This window comes from Bos grunniens, chromosome 15, assembly GCF_055505025.1.
Source record: "Bos grunniens cultivar Pamir isolate PY7600 chromosome 15, Bosgru_T2T1.0, whole genome shotgun sequence".
Classification (NCBI taxonomy): domain Eukaryota; kingdom Metazoa; phylum Chordata; class Mammalia; order Artiodactyla; family Bovidae; genus Bos; species Bos grunniens.
The window spans coordinates 9,570,490-9,591,545 of NC_141179.1; the positions used below are offsets into that span (position 1 = coordinate 9,570,490).

Consider the following 21,056-nt stretch of genomic DNA (forward strand, 5'->3'; position numbering starts at 1 on the left):
AAGCAACCAATGGGTGTTTAGTAAATAATTGTTACTAGTTATCTCAGTTCAGTGACACTGCTGGTGCACACAGTGATGAAGAGTACAAATCCCTATGGGAAAATCCCAAACACAAGTCACTTGTCTCTGTAGCTGCTTTGCACAGAATCTTAAAAAGGAGTTTCTTTCAAAAAAAGTCCTTGAGAATATGACACTTAAAATGTTCCTCTGGCATCAGAAAAGTAAGCAGCTTTCAGAATACAGGGCCTTGGGTGTACTGTATTTTCAGAAAAGTTATCATTCATAGATTAACTAAATTATATATTTTAACTAAACATAGATTTTGAAATTAGAATAGTACTGATCCCAGAAGCATGCTGTTTGTCCTGAACAATTTCAAAGCCACCAATTCAGAAGTGATTTCTTTGATGCCCTTGTAAGTTTCTCATTTTTTGGTATATAGAAATTCAAATATATTTATGTTGCATTTTGTAATGAGAAACCTACTTGAGCTCTCGGTTCAGTTCAGTTCAGTTCATTCACTCAGTCATGTCTGCGACTGCATGAACCTCAGCACGACAGGCCTCCCTGTCCATCACCAACTCCCGGAGTTCACCCAAACCCATGTCTGTTGAGTCAGTGATGCCATCCAATCATCTCATCCTCTGTCATCCCCTTATCCTCCTGCCTTCAATCTTTCCCAACACCAGGGTCTTATCAAATGAGTCAGCTCTTTGCATCAGGTGGCCAAAGTATTGGAGTTTCAGCTTCAACATCAGTCCTTCCAATGAACACCCAGGACTGATCTGCTTTAGGATGGACTGGTTGGATCTCCTTGCAGTCCAAGAGACTCTCAAGAGTCTTCTCCAACACCACAGTTCAAAAGCATCAATTCTTCGGCACTCAGCTTTCTTCATAGTCCAATTCTAACATCCATACATGACCACTGGAAAAGCCATAGCCTTGACTAGACGGACCTTTGTGGACAAAGTAATGTCTTTGCTTTTTAATATGCTCTCTAGGTTGGTCATAACTTTCATTTCAAGGAGTAAGCATCTTTTAATTTCAGGACTGCAATCACCATCTGCAGTGATTTTAGAGCCCAAAACAATAAAGTTAGCCACTGTATCCCCATCTAAAGGGCTCCTCATCTACTTGAGCTCTCTAAACAATTCAAATAATTTTCTACATATTATTTTGAACTTCCTATGCATACAACTAAAATTTTTTCCAGTAATGAAAGCTTTGTTTTCACTTCCCATTTCTCTTACTTTTTCTTGCCTTCCCGTGCTGACTGGGACTCCTAGTAAATGCTGAGTTGAAATGCCTAAAGCAGAAACTCTTGCCTATTTCCCAGTCTCAAAGGGAATGCTTCTACTATTATACTATCCTTAGTTTATTTATTGATTGATATCTTTAGAGGTTTAGAATCTTCCCATACCTCTCCTGAGGTGCTAGAATATTTTTTTTAAATCTTAAATAGACATTTCATCAAATGCTTTCTCTGATATATTGAAATGACCTTATGATTTTTCTTGTATAATTTTTAATGTGGTGAAATCAACTTGATTTCCTATGTGACATCCAAAGTGCTCATGTAGTATTTTTTACATTCTGTTCTTTTTTAACTGGAGGATAATTGCTTTAAAATGTTATGTTAGTATCTGCTGTACAACACGAATCAGCCATCATTATACATAGATTCCCTCCCTCTTGAGCCTCAGTCCCCTCTTCTATCCAACTACTTTGGATCCTCATAGAGAGCCAAGTTGGTCTCCCCATGTTATATAGCCACTTATTACCAGCTATTTTACACATGAAAGTACACATATGTTGATGCTACTTTCTCCATTCCTCTCACTCTCCTTCCCACACTGTGTCTACAAGTCTTTACATCTGTGTCTCCATTCCTTCCCTACATAAAGTTCATCAATACCATTTTTCTAGATTCCATGCTGCTGCTGCTAAGTCACTTCAGTCGTGTCTGACTCTGTGCGACCCCATAGACAGCAGCCCACCAGGCTTCCCCGTCCCTGGGATTCTTCAGGCAAGAACACTGGAGTGGGTTGCCATTTCCTTCTTCAATGCATGAAAGTGAAGAGTGAAAAATGAAGTCGCTCAGTCATGTCCAACTCTGTGCGACCCCATGGACTGCCGCCTACCAGGCTCCTCTGTCCGTGGGATTTTCCAGGCAAGAGTACTGGAGTGGGGTGCCATTGCCTTCTCCGCTATATTCCATATATATGCGTTAATATACGATATTTGGTTTTCTCTTTCTGACTTACTTCACTCTGTATAACAGGCTCCAGGTGTACCCACTTCACTAGGAATGACTCAAATTCATTGTTTTTAATGGCTGAGTCGGGCTTCCGTGGTGGCTCAGATGGTAAAGTGTCTGCCTGCAATGCAGAAGACTCAGGTTTGATCCCTGGGTGGGGAAGATCCCCTGGAGAAGGAAATGGCAACCCATTCCATTATTCTTGCCTGGAAAATCCCAGGACAGAGGAGCTTGGTAGGATACAGTCCATGGGGTTGCAAAGAGTCAGATACAACTGAACGACTTCACTTTCAAAATAGCATTGTATACACCAAATCTTCATTATCCATGCATCTGTAGATGGATATCTAGGTTATTTCCATGAATGTTCCCCATGTTTGTTTCAAATTCTGTGAATTTATATTTGCAAATATTTTGTTTAAAATTTTTGCATCTATGTATATGAGAGAGTTTGGTTTGTATTTTTACTTCTGATAGTCTCCTTGTCAGTTTCACTTAGGTTGCATTCCTTCTTTTTTATACTATGAAATGGCTGTGTAAGATCGGAATCATTGATTTTTGGTTTGGTAGAACTTTTAGGTAAAAGTATCTTGGCCTGGAGTTTGTGTGTGTGTTTAGAGGGTGGGGAGTGGTGAAGGTTCTCAAATATTAATATTATCATTAGTTGGATATTTGGGTTTTTCAATCTTTCTTGAGTCAGTTTGGGAAATTATGCCTTATTTCTCTATTTCATATAAGTATACAACTTTGTTGACATTCAGCTATTCCTCATATTCTTACTATCTTTTCAATTCATCTGAAGAATTTGTGTTTATGTTTTCATTTGTCTCTTAAATTTTTGTATGTTATTTAAATTCTGAAATACAAGATATATATATTAAATCTACCTACTATGATTCACCTGTTTTTCATATACAATGGTTAATTTTTTAATTTACATATTTTGAAGAAGTTATAAGAGATATACAGATTTTAAATTGTTGTTAGCCTGATCAATTTAGGCTTTTTATATAATGACTAAGCACGTTTTTCTTTTTTATAATTTATGATACTGATGTAGATAAACAAGTATATGGAAGGTGTAGTGTTTAACTGATAGATATTTTCCTACTCTGTAACTTTCAGCTTTCCTATTTCCTTATGCTTTAAGCATATCTCTTATAAGCATATGATTATAAGATTTTACTTTAGCTCAATATTTTAGAATTCCTGATGTTTGGGTTTCTTTTGCTAATTTATTTCATACTTTCTATTTGTGTGTGTGTGTGTGTATATATATATATGCATTCTTTTCTGCTCCTTGATTGCTTAATTTTTTTTCATTACATTTATTTCCTCAACTAGTTTGGAAACAGCAAACTTTATTTCAACCCTCTTATTCATTGTACTAGAAATTTAGACATGCTTAACTTAGCAAAGGGCTTCTCAGTTGGCTCAGTTGTAAAGAATATGCCTGCCAAGGCAGAAGAAGCAGAAGACATGGGTTTGATCCCTGGGGTTGGAAGATCTCCTGGAGGAGGGCATGGCCACTTGCTCCAATATCCTTGCTTGGAAAATCCCATGGACAGAGGACTTTGACAGGCTACAATCCATGGAGACCCCAAAGAGTCACACATGACTTAGCAACTGAGTAGGCAAAACTTAGCAAATTCTAAAATTAATCAATATGTTCACTTACTTTCAAATAAGTCAAGCATCTTGGAGCAGAAATTTTGAGCTTTTAATTTTTTTCTTGCTTTGTAGCATTAAAATTATTATTATTTTATATGGCAATACAAAAAAATTGCAAACATATAGATACTTCCACTATTTTTAAATTTTTGTTGTACTTTAAGTGTTTGGGTTCACTTCATGTTTGGATCAACCTTAACTAAATTCTTATATTGACCTCTTTAGGCTCCCCAGGTACTACAGCTTAGGGTTTCTGACTGGTAATTACAAATCTCAGTGAAAGATTTCCTCCCTTCATTCAGAACCAAGACAAGAGACAGATGATTTTCCTTGTGATTTTCTGAGTTGGTTGATTAATATCAAGGTCACTTTTGTGCTGCAGTTCTAGCCATTTGTGAGCTAGTCATACAGGGGCGTGCTCTGGACTTTGTCTTTGCCCTTGGCCCAACACCATGTAAAAACCAAGGTCAGTAAATGCCCTTGAGGTAAAAGTAAGCCCTGGTACATGACTTTACTTCTAGATTAGGCTCAGCTTCTGACCTTGACATTTCCTCCTGACTTTCTTGTCAGTTGATTATTTAAATCAAAACATTTAAATAATATTTATTTATATGTTTTATATTTAAGTCATTGTTTTATTTTTTTCCCTTTGGGGAAGATTGGTATAATATTTGGGATATATCTTTTCTGTTACAGAAAACTTCAGTTTTAAAAACTGTATAATACATTTCTAATGAGGTGGATGAAACTGGAGCCTATTATACAGAGTGAAGTAAGCCAGAAAGAAAAACACCAATACAGTATACTAACGCATATATATGGAATTTAGAAAGATGGTAACAATAACCCTCTGTACTAGACAGCAAAAGAGACACTGATGTATAGAACAGTCTTTTGGACTCTGTGGGAGAGGGAGAGGGTGGGATGATTTGGGAGAATGGCATTGAAACATGTATAATATCATATATGGAACGAGTCGCCAGTCCAGGTTCGATGCACGATACTGGATGCTTGGGGCTGGTGCACTGGGACGACCCAGAGGGATGGTACGGGGAGGGAGGAGGGAGGAGGGTTCAGGATGGGGAACACGTGTATACCTGTGGCAGATTCATTTCGATATTTGGCAAAACCAATACAATGTTGTAAAGTTTAAAAATAAAATAAAATTAAAAAAAAAAGAACCCCCCCCAAAAAGAACTGTATAATGCAAGTAAATTTTCCAAAATATATGTGAATTGAGTCTTTCAAAGACTACTCTTTGGCTACAAAATTAACCATATATTCAATTTGTCTTCCCAAGTTCTCAACTTGTCCTTAGCCAAGCTGGGCTCCCTGTGTTATATAGCCACTTCTCACCAGCTATTTTACATATGGTAGTGTGTATATGTTGATGCTACTTTCTCCATTCCTTTCACTCTCTCCTTGCCCTACTGTGTCTGCAAGTCCATTCTCTACATCTGTGTCTCCATACCTTCCCTGCAATACCAGGGTGCATCACTATCATTTTTCTAGATTCCATATATATGCCTTAATTTATGATATTTGTTTTTCTCTTTCCAATTTCACTCTAATAAGGACTCCAGATTTATCCACCTCACTAGAAATGACTCAAATTCATTTATTTTTTATGGTTTAGTTAAATTTTTACATATAATCTATTCCTTGGCCAAATAATAGTATTTCTCTTTCACAAAAGTGTGCTGGACTCATGACTATGTTTTTTCAAATTCTGAACTCTTTCTGAAATACATTCTACCTCAAATCCTATTTAAGGACTATTTCAAATGCCAGTTCATCCAAAATATCCCTCATTTTTCATCCAGATTTAATATTCTGCTTTTATTTTTTTAACTCTCAAGAGTTATTTTTTATAGAGTGGAATACACAAAGAAGTGGCTTGAATCGAACAAGAACTGGGCTTTCTGACTCTGTAGCTTGCTATGTGTGTGACCTATTATCCCATTTAAAAGGTTGAGGTTGATTATATGTCCCTTACAAAGGGGCCTTATTCTGAGGATTAATATTAAGTACTGCATATATAAAAGAGCCAATTCTCAATAAAAGGTAGTTATTTTGTTATCTTAATAATCCTGTTAATAATACCTATGTAAAATCTATTAAGAACCCTGTGTTAATATTTCTATGTTATTATTTCCCTAAATAGCTGTATTACAATTATCTATGAGTTAATTTTATTGCCCTTTAGATAGGTACCACCTTGAGGGATGGGATTCTCTCTTACTTTTTATGACCTGGCATAACGTTTTACATTCAGTATATATTGAACAAAGTTTTGTTTTCACTAAAATAAATGGAATTAAATAGAACAGTGTCTAGGCAATTTGGCTTTAGGAAAAGAAGTGGAGCTCCTAACTCCAACTGAAAAGAGAGAAAAACAAAAATAAATTGGTACCCTGAAACCTCGAGATACAACTAAGAACACAGTGATCCCCTTATATGTTTGTAGCTATCTATCAACTATCTCATAAATAATTATGTCATTTGAACAAAGAAATGCAAACATGCTAATGATATCATGTGTAGATTATCTTTTATGGAAATGACCTGCAGGTTGTTTTTCATTGTTGTCAAGACTACTGTGTCTATGCCCTAATTTGTAAACAACCCACTAATTCCCATTATGAATCAACCATAGTTGAATTAGATCATGATTTATGCAAAACTGAAAAGAAATGACTGTAACTCTCAGAGGAAGATAAAAATGTCCATCATAAAATACTTTGTTTTCTGAACATCCTAGGAATCTTCTCTCTTCATTATTTTATAGTCACTGAAGAGTTACTTGGGGAGGGAGCAGGATCAGTCAGTAGCATGTACGTAGATGCTTGAATTCCCAGGTATTTTAGATGTTGTTTGTCTTAAAGACAATTTAAGCTGAAAGTTGTAGTCTGGGGGGGCGTTTGGAAAACAAAAACCTTTAAGCAACTAGTGATTTGTTCAAGTTGTGCCTATGTGGAGATCATAACCAGGCAAGTTGTGCAGCAATTTATAGTAATCGGGGTAAATTAACCATAATTAAAAGTAGACTTTATGAACGATTTGTTAAACTAGGAATTAGCTAGGGATGTAAAACCACAAACTGGAGAAATTTCTTGCACAACTGAACCAGAATTATTTTGTCGTCACTTGCAGATTAAATTAACTGACTTCCTCAGTGTTACGTCCCTTGGGAACTGAGGCATGTTGGGGCTTTCCTGGAGTTTCAGGTCGTAAAGAATTCGCCTGTAATTCAAGAGACCCAGATTTGATTCCTGGGTCAGGAAGATTCCCTGGAGAAGGGATTGGCTACCCACTCCAGTAATCTTGCCTGAAAAATTCCACGGACAGAGGAGCCTGGAGGTTACAGCCTATGGAGTGGCAAAGAGTCAGAAATGACTGAGAGACTAACCCTTTCACACTTCACTTGTATTTAGCAATTTTTTAAAAAGTGGAAGTGAAACAAATTAATGGTGAAAATTGCTAAAAAAAAAAAAAAAAGTTGATGACCTTTGAAGAGAAACCTTTAGATTTCCCATGATCTTCATTGGGAAATATTAGGGACAAATAATTTGAAGGTTTCTTACACGCATATTTTCTGTCTTTAAATGGATGTCATTAATTTGAATATTTATGATAATTGTTATATTATCTAAACATACTATTGAAAATTGAATCATTTGAAAATATGAAAATTCTTTTGATTTTCCATTCCCACTCAACTATTTGTCATGGTATGAGAATACTGTTACTCAATAACTTTGAATTACTTGGGGGTGAATCATTGCCAGAGGAAGAAGTTTAGAAACACTGGATATCCCTTAAAACAAGGGAGATCTACAATGGGGAAAATATTAAAACAGCCCAGAAGCATCACATGCTGGCATCTTTAGAATTATTTTTTGCATACCATTTGATCAATTGATCAGTGTGTCACTGAAACCAAAGAACAAATAATATTTCTTATAACTGGACTGCCAATCAATACCTATGTAATCTGGTAGTGGATTAGTCACCAAGTTGTGTCTAACTCTTGTAACCCCATGGACTGTAGCCTGCCAGGCTCCTGTGTCCCTGGGATTCTCCAGGCAAGAATACTGCAGTTGGTTGCCATTTCCTTCTCCAGGGAATCTTGCTGACCCAGGAATCAAACTGGGGTCTCATATCCTTCATTGCAGGCAGATTCTTTACCAACTGAGCTACAAGGGAAGCCAAAAAGTGAAAGTTTCTCTGTTGTGTCCCACTCTTTGGGATCCCATGGACTCTACAGTCCATGCACTTCTCCAGGCCAGAATACTGGAGTGGGTAGCTTTTCCCTTCACCAGGGGAACTTCCAACCCAGGGATGGAACCCAGGTGTCCCTCATTGCAGGGGGATTCTTTACCTGCTGAGCCATAATGACAAGTCTAGTTCATCATAAAGTAAGATGAAGAAAGAGAAAATTAAAATCAAGATGAAATTTTGACCACTGTGTCTCAGTTTTCAGTTAGGTTCCAAGATTTTTTTTTTTTTTAAGGAAAATTGGATTTAAATTTAGGTCTTTATTTGGAGGATTTTCTTAACATTTGTGTGTGAGTGTGTGTGTGTGAGAGAGAGAAAACGGCCTATGAAGTTGGTCATGCAGATTTTGAGTACAGACAGGGAAGATGAATTAGAATTATCAGAAACATCATGGACACTGAAGGAATTCTATAAGTATTCTCCATGTGGATTGAAATGCAACATCACTGCAGGGCAATCTGATTGCTAAGATTATCACAGAATCACTGACAAATATAAGACTTGCTTTAAAGCTCAGCATTATGATGGATGACCTTGAACAAGTCACTTACTCTCCTTAAGTTTCAAAATTGTTATATCAGCGATGACAATATCTAATTCAGAGGGTTGTGAATTGCTTCATACTATAAATTAAATTAAATTTGAGCTAAATTTATTTCATACTATAAATTAAATTTCATACTATAAATTAAATTTGAGCTAAATTTATTTCATACTATAAATTAAATTAATTTATTAATTTATAATTTATTTATATGAAATATAATTTATTAATTTATAATTTATTTATATGAAATATAATTTATTAATTTATAATTTATTTATATGAAATATAATTTATTTTATATGAAATAAATTAATTTATTTCATACTATAAATTAAATTTCATACTATAAATTAAATTTGAGCTAAATTTATTTCATACTATAAATTAAATTAAATTTGAGCTAAATCATTTACTGAAATTTCTACTAACTACAGCTTCTTGATACATTTCCAATGCTGGGAAAGCATAAGAAGACTGTTCATCCTCTTGAGTTAGGATTTCAAATGTTATTGAGGTTTCAGTTCAGTCAGCTCAGTTTGGTCGCTCAGTCGTGTCCAAATCTTTGCAACCCCATGAATCGCAGCACGCCAGGCATCCTTGTCCATCACCAACTCCCGGACTTCACCCAAACTCATGTCCATCAAGTTGGTGATGCCATCCAGCCATCTCATCCTCTGCCGTTCCCTTCTCCTCCTGCCCCCAATCCCTTCCAGCATCAGGGTCTTTTCCAATGAGTCAACTCTTCCCATGAGGTGGCCAAAGTACTAGAGTTTCACCTTCAGCATCAGTTCTTTCAATGAACACTCAGGACTGATCTCCTTTAGGTTGGACTGGTTGGATCTCCTTGCAGTCCAAGGGAGTCTCAAGAGTCTTCTCCAACACCACAGTTCAAAAGCATCAATCCTTTGGCACTCAGCTTTCTTCACAGTCCAAGTCTCACATCCATACGTGACCACTGGAAAAACCATAGCCTTGACTAGACATACCTTTGTTGGCAAAGTAATATCTCTGCTTTTCAATATGCTATCTATGTTGGACATAACTTTCCTTCCAAGGAGTAAGTGTCTTTTAATTTCATGATTGCAATCACCATCTGCAGTGATTTTGGAGCCCAGAAAAATAAAGTCTGCCACTGTTTCCACTGTTTCCCCATCTATTTCCCATGAAGTGATGAGACCAGATGCCATTTTCTTCGTTTTATGAATGTTGATCCTTAAGCCAACTTTTTCACTCTCCTCTTTCACTTTCATCAAGAAGCTTTTGAGTTCCTCTTCACTTTCTGCCATAAGGGTGGTGTCATCTGCATATCTGAGGTTATTTATATTTCTCCCTGCAATCTTGATTCCAGCTTGTGCTTCTTCCAGCCCAGCATTTCTCATGATGTACCCTGCATAGAAGTTAAATAAGCAGGGTGAAAATATACACCTTTGACATACTCCTTTTCCTATTTGCAACCAGTATGTTGTTCCATGTACAGTCTAACTGTTGCTTCCTGACCTGCATGTAGGTTTCTTAAGAGGCAGGTTAGGTGGTCTGGTATTCCCATCTCTTTCAGAATTTTCCACAGTTTATTGTGATCCACACAGTCAAAGTCTTTGGCATAGTCAGTAAAGCAGAAATAGATGTTTTTCTGGAACTCTCTTGCTTTTTCCATGATCCAGCAGATGTTGGCAATTTGATCTCTGGTTCCTCTGCCTTTTCTAAAACCAGTTTGAACATCTGGAATTTCACAGTTCACATATTGCTGAAGCCTGGCTTGGAGAATTTTGAGCATTACTTTACTAGCGTGTAAGATGAGTGCAATTGTGTGGTAGTTTGAGCATTCTTTGGCATTGCCATTCTTTGGGATTGGAATGAAAACTGACCTTTTCCTGTCCTGTGGCCACTGCTGAGTTTTCCAAATTTGCTGGCATATTGAGTGCAGCACTTTCACAGCATCATCTTTCAGGATTTGAAATAGCTCAACTGGAATTTTATCACCTCCACTAGCTTTGTTTGTAGTGATGCTTTCTAAGGCCCACTTGACTTCACATTCCAGGATGCCTGGCTCTAGGTGAGTGCTCACACCATCGTGTTTATCTGGGTCATGAAGATCTTTTTTGTACAGTTTTTCTGTGTATTCTTGCAACCTTTTCTTAATATCTTCTGCTTCTGTTAGGTCCATACCATTTCTGTCCTTTATTGAGCCCATCTTTGTATGAAATATTCCCTTGGTATCTCTAATTTTCTTAAAGAGATCTCTAGTCTTTCCCATTCTGTTGTTTTCCTCTATTTCTTTGCATTGATTGCTGAGGAAGGCTTTCTTATCTCTCCTTGCTATTCTTCAGAACTCTGCATTCAGATGCTTATGTTTTTCCTTTTCTCCTTTGCTTTTCACTTCTCTTCTTTTCACAACTATTTGTACGGCCTCCTCAGACAGCCATTTTGCTGTTTTGCATTTCTTTTCCATGGAGATGGTCTTGATCCCTGTCTCCTGTACAATGTCATGAACCTCTGTCCATAGTTCATCAGGGACACTGTCTATCACATCTAGTCCCTTAAATCTGTTTCTCACTTCCACTGTATAATCATAAGGAATTTGATTTATGTATTGAGGTTTACTAGTATGCTACAAGGAGTAGAGGAGAGAGAAGGGAAACATTTGAGTAAAGGTTACAAGGTGAGAAAATAAAGAGTCTGATTTGGGGGATTGTGAGAGTCCATTTTAATTAAAGATAAAATACTTTGGAGTTTTTTTTTTTTTGTTTTGTTTTGAAAGAAGAAATAAATGGGTAGAGATACACAGAGAGTGAAAGAGAGTTGAACAGTTAATAAGGCAGGTGTAGATTCTGAACTTCATGTTGGTAGGTACACTGCACATTCTAGTCACAACTCCATTCCTGGCATCAAGCATTATAGCATTGCAGGTATGTTTAAATATTAGTGTGAACCATATGAAATACTTGCTCTTCATTCATTTTTAAGTGACAAAGTAGAAATTTCATAGATTTCAACTTCATATCTATTAGATGGACTAATGGAAAAAACATGGAAAATGTGGAGAACTTCAAATATACTCATGGGTTATTATTGTATTCAGTAGAAGATTATCAGTAATTTAAGCATGTATATGACATCTTCAAAGCTGTGCTTTGAGAATATTCCTCTGGTAATGGGGAAAACCATGGCTTTTATGGGAGAGTAGGGGGAAATGGAAAAAAAAAAAAGAAGGAAACCCAAGAAAAACGGTTAAACGCATGCTTAAATTGGATTGAAAATTTCATTTTCTATTGATTGAAGTTTTGCTCAATTGGTCAGTTGATTGAAAGGATGGTAGAATAAAACAGAGATCTGTTCAAATTGGACTGAAATAAATCTCGAGTGCAATCATACCAATTTTTTTTAGAATAAATCTTTAAAAGACTAGGGCAAGCAATTCAAATTGTTTCCAAAACCAAGTAGATACTCTTCTTAAAGATGTAAAAATTATAGCAGGATGGATAAGAATGTTCTTACCTTTTTATATGTCCAACTCAAATCTATTTGAATTAATTTATTAGAGATATATGTGATTTTAAGAAATTTACTCCTACAAATTTTTTAGTCTATACCTTAACTTTCCTTACTAGTACATAAATTAGAAAATAGTATATAATAATTATATAAAATTTGTAAAGTACAGGAAAGCACAAAATTAAAATTACCTATAATCCACCTCTTAGGGGTATTCTGTGAACAATTTCGGGCATCTACTATATGTAGGCATAGACACAAAATTGGTATCTACTTATATTGAATCTATTCCTGTCAGCTATGCTTATTACATTTGTTTGTTTTCACGTCTTGTTCTCATATTTGTGAGTATAAATTAGCTTTTACACTTTACAGATCTCTCTGCTTTTCACTCTTTTGGGCTTCCATGTTCAGAGGCTTGGCTTTGTCTACTAGTAACATTCTTAGTTTCACTTGCCTCCCTTCACTATTTCTATCAATGTCTGAGTCCCTTCCTCAAATATTAATCTTGACACCAGTCAGCTGCCCAAGACCAAGTAAAATATATTTAGGCTTCACTAGACCCCTAATATGCAGAGTACATCATGAGAAACGCTGAGCTGGAAGAAGCACAAGCTGGAATCAAGATTGCAGGGAGAAATATCAATAACCTCAGATATGCAGATGACACCACCCTTATGGCAGAAAGTGAAGAGGAACTCAAAAGCCTCTTGATGAAAGTGAAAGTGGAGAGTGAAACAGTTGGCTTAAGCTCAACATTCAGAAAACTAAGATCATGGCATCTTGTCCCATCAGTGCATGGGGAAACAGTGGAAATAGTGGCAGACTTTATTTTTCTGGGCTCCAAAATCACTGCAGATGGTGACTGCAGCCATGAAATTAAAAGATGCTTACTCCTTAGAAGGAAAGTTATGACCAACCTAGATAGCATATTGAAAAGCAGAGACACTACTTTGCCAACAAAGGTCTGTCTAGTCAAGGCTATGGTTTTTCCTGTGGTCATGTATGGATGTGAGAGTTGGACTGTGAAGAAAGGTGAGTGCTGAAGAATTGATGCTTTTGAACTGTGGTGTTGGAGAAGACTCTTGAGAGTCCCTTGGACTGCAAGGAGATCCAACCAGTCCATTCTGAAGGATATCAGCCCTGGGATTTCTTTGGAAGGAATGATGCCAAAGCTGAAACTCCAGTACTTTGGCCACCTCATGCGAAGGGTTGACTTATTGGAAAAGACTCTGATGCTGGGAGGGATTGGGGGCAGGAGGAGAAAGGAACGACAGAGGATGTGATGGCTGGATGGCATCACTGGCTCAATGGACGTGAGTCTGAGTGAACTCTGGGAGTTGGTGATGGACAGGGAGGCCTGGCATGCTGGGATTTGTGGGGTCGCAGAGTCGGACATGACTGAGCGACTGAACTGAACTGAACTGAGACCTCTAATACAAGTCATTTGGATAGAGGCAAGATGTTTGTTGATTCCTGCTCTCTCTTCCTTATGATATTTCAATTTTCAGGTAAACTGATTCCTGGAAAAAGCTGACTGCTTTATTGTTTCTAATTTCAAGAATCCATGGATTTCATTATTTTTCCTTTATAACATTATTTACTAAAATTGTTCATTTATGAAAAACTTCAAATCTTAAAGTTTATGTATTTGCCCAGCCCCTTGATGGATTCATGATCCTCAAACTTATCCTGGATTGGTGTTGATGGGAGGGAGTAGGGAGAGAAACTTCTTTCCATCTTAAAGAGTAGCTTCTGTATAGTAGAAGGATTCAAGTCAATTTGTAATGAGGCCGAATTTCTGAATTTAATATGTATGGGCATAAAGTAGAAGGTAGCAGAAGATTCCTTGTTCCCTTCATATTTTGATTTAGTTGTAGTTTCAAAGGTCTAGGATTGAACGGTCTTTTGATCATTTCTTAATTGAGCCTATTTTTACCTGATTCTTCCTAGAGGCCAAAAATGTGTTCCTCTACATTGCTTAATTTCCAATGGTCCTATGACTTTGCTTTTTTTCCTGTTTTGTGTTTTGCTAAGATTTTAAAGAGAAGGTTAATCAGGCAGACCCTTGTGCAGTTAGTTTTTAAGACCAGGAAGTCAGCATCCTAACCCCACCATAAGGAGTATAAGGCCATTTCCTCCTAACCCCCTTCAGTTCAGTGGACCTCTGGAATAGCATCCCCATCCATGAGTGGCAGATAACACATTGTATCTTGTAAACAATTCACAAGTATTACATCTTATGAAAGTAGCTATCAACCCTCACTTCCCTAAGATTATTTTATTTCCTTTGAAAGCATAGATTTTAGTTTACAAAGGAAGTCAACTAATATATTCTTGATATATGAATGCTCATTTTCTCTCATTTACAATTTCTTAGACTCTGGAAGAAAAAAAAAAAAAAAAGAAAACAAGATACCCAGGGTCTATATTGTTTTATGTTCTTAATATGTAAAAGACATTGTCACAGAGGAAACAACAAAACAGCTTGTTCATTAGCAGACACAGCATGTAGATGGAAACAGAGGGACAGAAACAAGGTCCTAATTATACCCATGAATTCCTTTTCTTCCTGAGAAAACAAAAGAAGACTTTGTTTTCCCCTCAGTAACGATGTCCTTTAGGGCTTGTGCTAAGAATATATTTTTCCATATGTCTGTGAGTCAGTATGTGAGCCTGATCATTGTTGCCTAATAAACACAACATGAATTCCCACCAGAAGTCAACTAATGGGCACTTCAAGTGCAATTTTCTGTGCGTGTTAAATGACTGAGTTGGAAACTTCGCTGTTCTGAAGCTCCTTTGGTGAGGAGGGGATTATTACAAAGGATTTTCAGCAAGTCTTTACTTAGATTATAGTCCCATAAAAGAAAAAAAAAAATACACTATAATACTACCCCTCCATAGGATACTTTTTATATTTTGGGATACAGGGTTTCCTTAGCACCCATCTGAATTATAGTCCATTTTCTCCATAACTGGTACCCACTCTCCTTGGTCTAGAAATGAAAATTGGTACTTATTACAATAATTGTGAACAATTTTAAAAACATACATGACATATTTTATGGGTTTCAATAACAGTTTTAATATATGCAGATGGAGAATAAACAAAAAACCTGTGCCTTTGCAAAAGCAATGTATTCTTCATTTCAGCCAAGATTGTCTTTGCCCACAAAAAATACAGAAAATGAACATGGAATAATGAAGGCTTAATATTTGTGCACTGCTGGAGTGCCTCTGGGTGATTATATTTTAACAGAAGTTAATGGCCAAGTAATGGAAATAATGAGCTGAAGTGAAAATCTAATATGCGTTTGATGAGCAGAAGATTCTGAATGAAAGTACACTAGAGGAGAAAATCCCTATGGACTGTTTCATGTCTTAGTATTCCTGGAACAAATTAGTTTCAGTATGAAAATGGACATGATCGATAAAGGAACTTAAGTGGACATGTGCTGGTGATTTTTTAAAGCAATGGGACAAAACCTGGAGATTCCATAAAAGAAAAAAAAAAAATACCCAAATATAGTTTAAAAATCTTCCTCTCTATTTCCATTACTCTCTATGTATATTCATTACATGTATATTAACATGGCCTATGATACTGATCACAGAACAGGTAACTATTGAGCCCGCTAGTTCAAAAACTATCCTAATAATATTGAACCAAGAATAGGTAAGGTTGGTGAGAATGGCCATACCATGAAAAAATGCCAAGAAGTGTAGGTTTGGAGTCTGATGGATAAAGAATGCTAACATAGATTAGCAAATTTATCATATGGAAAGCACTAAAGGCTTTTTAAATGCCAGATAATAACTTAATTTAGGCATGTTTCCCCTAATTATTGGAGAAAGGATAGGAAAGTGTTAAAGTTTTTCAGAACTACTGATAAGAAAAATTAAGACCAGTATCCAAAGACTCAAAAGTTCAAATGACATCATCACCACCACCACCACCACTGTCCACATCAGCAGCAACAGATTTATCAACACAGTAACATTTATTGAGCACTTACTGAATGCCATATACCAGCCAATGTATTTTACACACAAAATTTCATTTATTTCTCAGTACCTAACAGTTACTCTTATTCTTTTAGATCCTAATTTTATCAGTAAGAAAATTAAGTAACCTGTTGAAAACTCATCATCTTCCCGCTTTACACACTGGGTTCTACTGTTACCCACAATGATAAACTTCTCTGTAAATTATAAATGCTATGGACTTAAAAGCAATCATCATCATTATTAGTAATAATATGATTTACTGTTTGACCAGCAGTTCATACCGATTATATCCTGGTATAGACAATTCATTCTTATAAAAAAACAAATGACTATAAACAACTCACAAACTCTGACATAATCCATTTTCTTACATATTTTAGTTTTACCACTTAGGGCCAAATGAATGAAATATTTTGTATGTATAATCAGGCAACTTATTTGTTAATCACATTTCTTCTAAAATTCATGTTGTGTCCTAGTTATTCTTTATTACATTTAAAATTTGCATGCATGTGTGCATGCTAAAGTATCTTCAGTCCTGTCAGTCTCTCTGTGACTCTATGGAATGTAGCCTACTAGGCTCCTCTGTCCTTGGAGGTTCTCCAGGCAAGAATACTGGAGTGGGTTGAAATGTCCTCCTCCAGGAGATCTTCCCAACCCAGGTATTGAACCCCTGTCTCCTATGACCCCTGCATTACAGGCGGATTATTTACTGCTGAGCCACCCAGGAAGCCCTTTAAACTTTAGGATAATGATTTATGTATTTCTTTAGCAAAACAGATAAATTTAAGAAAGTTTGTGTTTCGAAGAATCCTTCCCAAAACAAAATGAAACTGAATTTGGGAACATTCTGTTAGGTAGTTAGAATAGGAAAAAGGAGTCCAAAATGGCAGTGCCTAAAAGACAAAGGAAAAAGTCCACGAAAATGGAAGAAAAGAAAATCCATGGACTGGAGTGAGAAATTCAGGTGAAACAAACAAGCGGCCTTCTTGGCTAGCCCAATTTGCATAGGGTAGGCTCAAGGGGAGGAGGAAACAAACATATAAAAGGAGGAAGTCAAGAGGGACTGAGGTCTCTCCTTTGGGGTCGGCCTGCCCTCATGCCTCCAGGGTGTACTACCTTTTATTTTCAGAATAAAATTGAGCTGTAACCAAGCTGTAACACGAGCCCACCATTTCAAATCTTTGCTGCAGCAAGACAGAACTGAGGAAATTACAATGCACCCCGACATACCCATCAAAATGTGGCAGAAGAGGGTAAGGTAATAAATTGACACTCTATTGATAAAATAAATGACTTATTAACCGCAAGTTGTTATAGATTTACAGTTTAGAATTACATTGAAATTAATGCTGATTCAAATTCACCATTTTGAGTTTCTGACATATTTTCAGCTGATTTGGTGACAATTTTTTTTTCTGCAATTGAAATCTTTTATTTCATTTTTAGATTATTCCTCTGGACACAATTTTATGCTTTGAAAGTGATATGTTTCTCATACCTAATGCTCCTCTTATGATATATTATTATTTTAATACCATTTTCCCAATGTAATACTAGTGTTTATGTCTCCATATAGGAAATTGCCATTTGCTGTTTTAATCCTATTTTGGAAAGACCCCAAATAACTCTGAAAATTGTGAATGAAGGTCAGGGTATTCATTTAACATTTTTTTTCTAATTATAGTTTGGATGAGTGAAGGACATACTTGATGCAGATTACATGAATGCTGAACATATTTATAACAAAATAAACAATAATTTGAACCTGTGCCCCAATGTGAAATACATATGACCCTAAATTTTCAAAGTATTAACAGTTTTCTAACATGTCCCTGTTAGGGAAATTAAATAGTCTTTTTAGGCTTAAGAGACAATGCAGAGCAGGCCTCTGACCTTGCTTCTAACCTGCCTGGACCTGACCTGACTGTGAGCGCCCAGACTGCCTGGTGTGAGTGCAAGACTTGCAGCACCATAGATAAGACAGGTAAGGAATCTTGGAGTTGTTGAGCCCCTGGAGGGGGCCTGGCCAAACAAGCCCTGGATCTTAACAACATTCCAAGTTTTACATGGCAAAACAAACACCATTAACATGAAAGCAGAGCTTCAGTTTGCTCACAGGTTGATGAATGAGGGATTATAAACCCTAAACTACAATTTTAAGAGACTCACCCACAGAGTGGATGTACGGCCTGGGACCTTTGCCCAGTTAGGACTCAGTATGTGCTGTGACATGAGACTTAAGTCTGGATGGGAGCAAATTCAATTTGGTGAGGTATGTATTATTGCTCTCCTCTGCTGTTTCTCTTTTCTTTTAATGTTAGTAAAGAAAGTAAGCTAGGTAGTTCTCTAATAAATAGTGGTATTATTCATTTGTATATAATGTGTGACTTATTTTGTTAGCAAATCCTTTGAATCTGAGACAAAACTGAAAACTTTTTGCAAAACACTCCCTTTCTACTTACAAATGGCTGAAGTGCTTTTAACAGATACAAATGATCTAAAATATATGTAAGAAAACAAGTTGTCATATGTAATTGAAATACTCTTCTAAAGCATATAAAATATATACATTTAAACTTTTGTTTTGAGCTCATATTTTTAGAATGTACAATTGTCCACTATCTATGTGTATTCTTATAATGCTTTGTGGAATTCTTTCTACTGTTATTTAAATCTTAGCCTCTTATTTTAATATTTGAACATTTATTTTTTATATTCAACTAGATTGTATTCTTAGTGAAACTTGACACTGCCGAAAATGTTAGTAAGTTATATATCACTAAAAATTATATTTTACAAGTGTGCCTGCCAATTTTTAAGAATAAAGATGCACCTATTATATTTGATATTTGTTATTAAATTAAACCAATTTACAGATTTAAACATATAGTTCAGGGTAATAAAATACTAAGTAATTGTGTCCAGATCTTACTTTTACTTAAATAAAAACACCTTTCAATATTATTGCTAAATAGCATTTTGACCAGAGGTATTGAAATATGAAAATGTGAGTGATCTTAGTTTGATGCCATTGTATTTCATTGTTAACCAAGGAGTTAGCAGTAAATAGAAAAGGGAGCAAGAAAAATGGAAAATTCATAACTATGAATTTTGACTTCTGTAAAATAAAAAGTTTATTACACTCATATTTTTGTAATAGAAATTCATAATCCCATTCCTCTTTCAGTACTTTTGCTTTGACAAAAGTGATAGCACTAGGCTTATTAAACTCAATGTGATGTCTACAAATAGTTGATGAGGGACATTCTATGGTGAACTGAAATAAATAAGACAAGGCTCACATGTCATTTTCAAACATAAAACAAAGTAATGCATTTCAAATGGAATGGCTTATACTAATATGGCATATATATATTGATGATATTATGAGAAAATTTAATATATTCAAAAAATGCTAACTAAGCAATGTAAAGTATATGTTCTTACTAGGATACTATAAATTCATTTTCTTCTATTATAATGAAAGGTTTGTGTGAGGTTTTTGTTTCTTTGTTTTTTTTGTTTCTTTGTTTTTTCCATATTTCTGAGCAATAATCATTAAAAATTCACTTCAACCATATACAGTTCAACCAAATGCAACACTAAACTTACAGCTTGTAATTCGCTCCCCAATCTCACTTGCACTAAGAAAGAGTATTTTTTTTTTTTAACAAAATATCCATTATGTGCGAGATAAGTCACTTCAATCATATCCAACTCTTTGTGACCCTATGGACCATAGCCCACCAGGGTCCTCTGTCCGTGGGATTCTCCAGGCAAGAATATTTGAGAGGGCTGCCATGCTGTATTCCAGGGGATCTTCCCGACCCAGGGATCAAACCCTCATCTCTTGCATTGCAGATGGATTCCTTACCACTGGTGCTACCTGGGAAACCCAATGTTCACGATAATCCATATCAATTCTAGGCAGCATAGATCCTTGGGACTGATCATAATCCAATCATTCATAAATTATTTCATTAGAGACATGCAACTTAAAATAATATTTCTCAGACTTCAATGGGAAAAGCGTATATTCCAAAGATATTTTTCAAATATGTCAAAATATTCCAAAATTACTTAAGGAATTGTTTAATGGACTCTAATGCTGACTTAAATTATTTTAGCTATATGTTTACTGAGACTGAAACATAAATCAAAACATAAACTCCTTATTTTTATAAATCCAATAAAAAACATAACCTAAACAATATGCAACATTATTTTAACATAATAGAGGATAATATTTTATCAAACCACCATTTGCAACACCAGATGATAATGATTGGTAACGCATGGGACTTTTGAATTTGTCGTACATGGACTGTTGTGCAACTATGTGATGCTCTCATCATTTCCCCCCATTTGTAGTCCTATGCTCTGCTTTGGCTTTATGTATCAATGACAGACCTTTATATGGTAGACAGTTCTCTGTACATTCCTCATTTGCATGTAGCAACTGAAATAATTCTATAGTATTTTTCATAAACATAATTAAAGCAAAAATGAAAATTTAGACCCAAATTTTGCTTGGCAGTATTCTGTCATAAAAGGATTACTCAGGATATCAAGAATATGTTTATATTATTTTTAATACTAACATTGAAATGAGAACCCATCATCTAAAAATTATCATAGATAACTTCTCGGTCCTCAAACCTGGGAGACCCAAAATGAAAAAGTAACTAAGAATATGTTTATATTATTTTTAATACTAACATTGAAATGAGAACTCATCATCTAAAAATTATCATAGATAACTTCTGGGTCCTTACACGTAGAGACCCAAAATGAAGA

At 35.8% G+C, this 21,056-nt stretch overlaps 1 protein-coding gene across 1 annotated transcript in view; it reads right to left on the reverse strand.

Annotated features, from left to right (window-relative positions):
- CNTN5 (contactin 5) overlaps positions 1 to 21,056 on the reverse strand; it is a 1,678,169-nt gene that overhangs the window by 299,926 nt on the left and 1,357,187 nt on the right. The window lies entirely within an intron of this gene.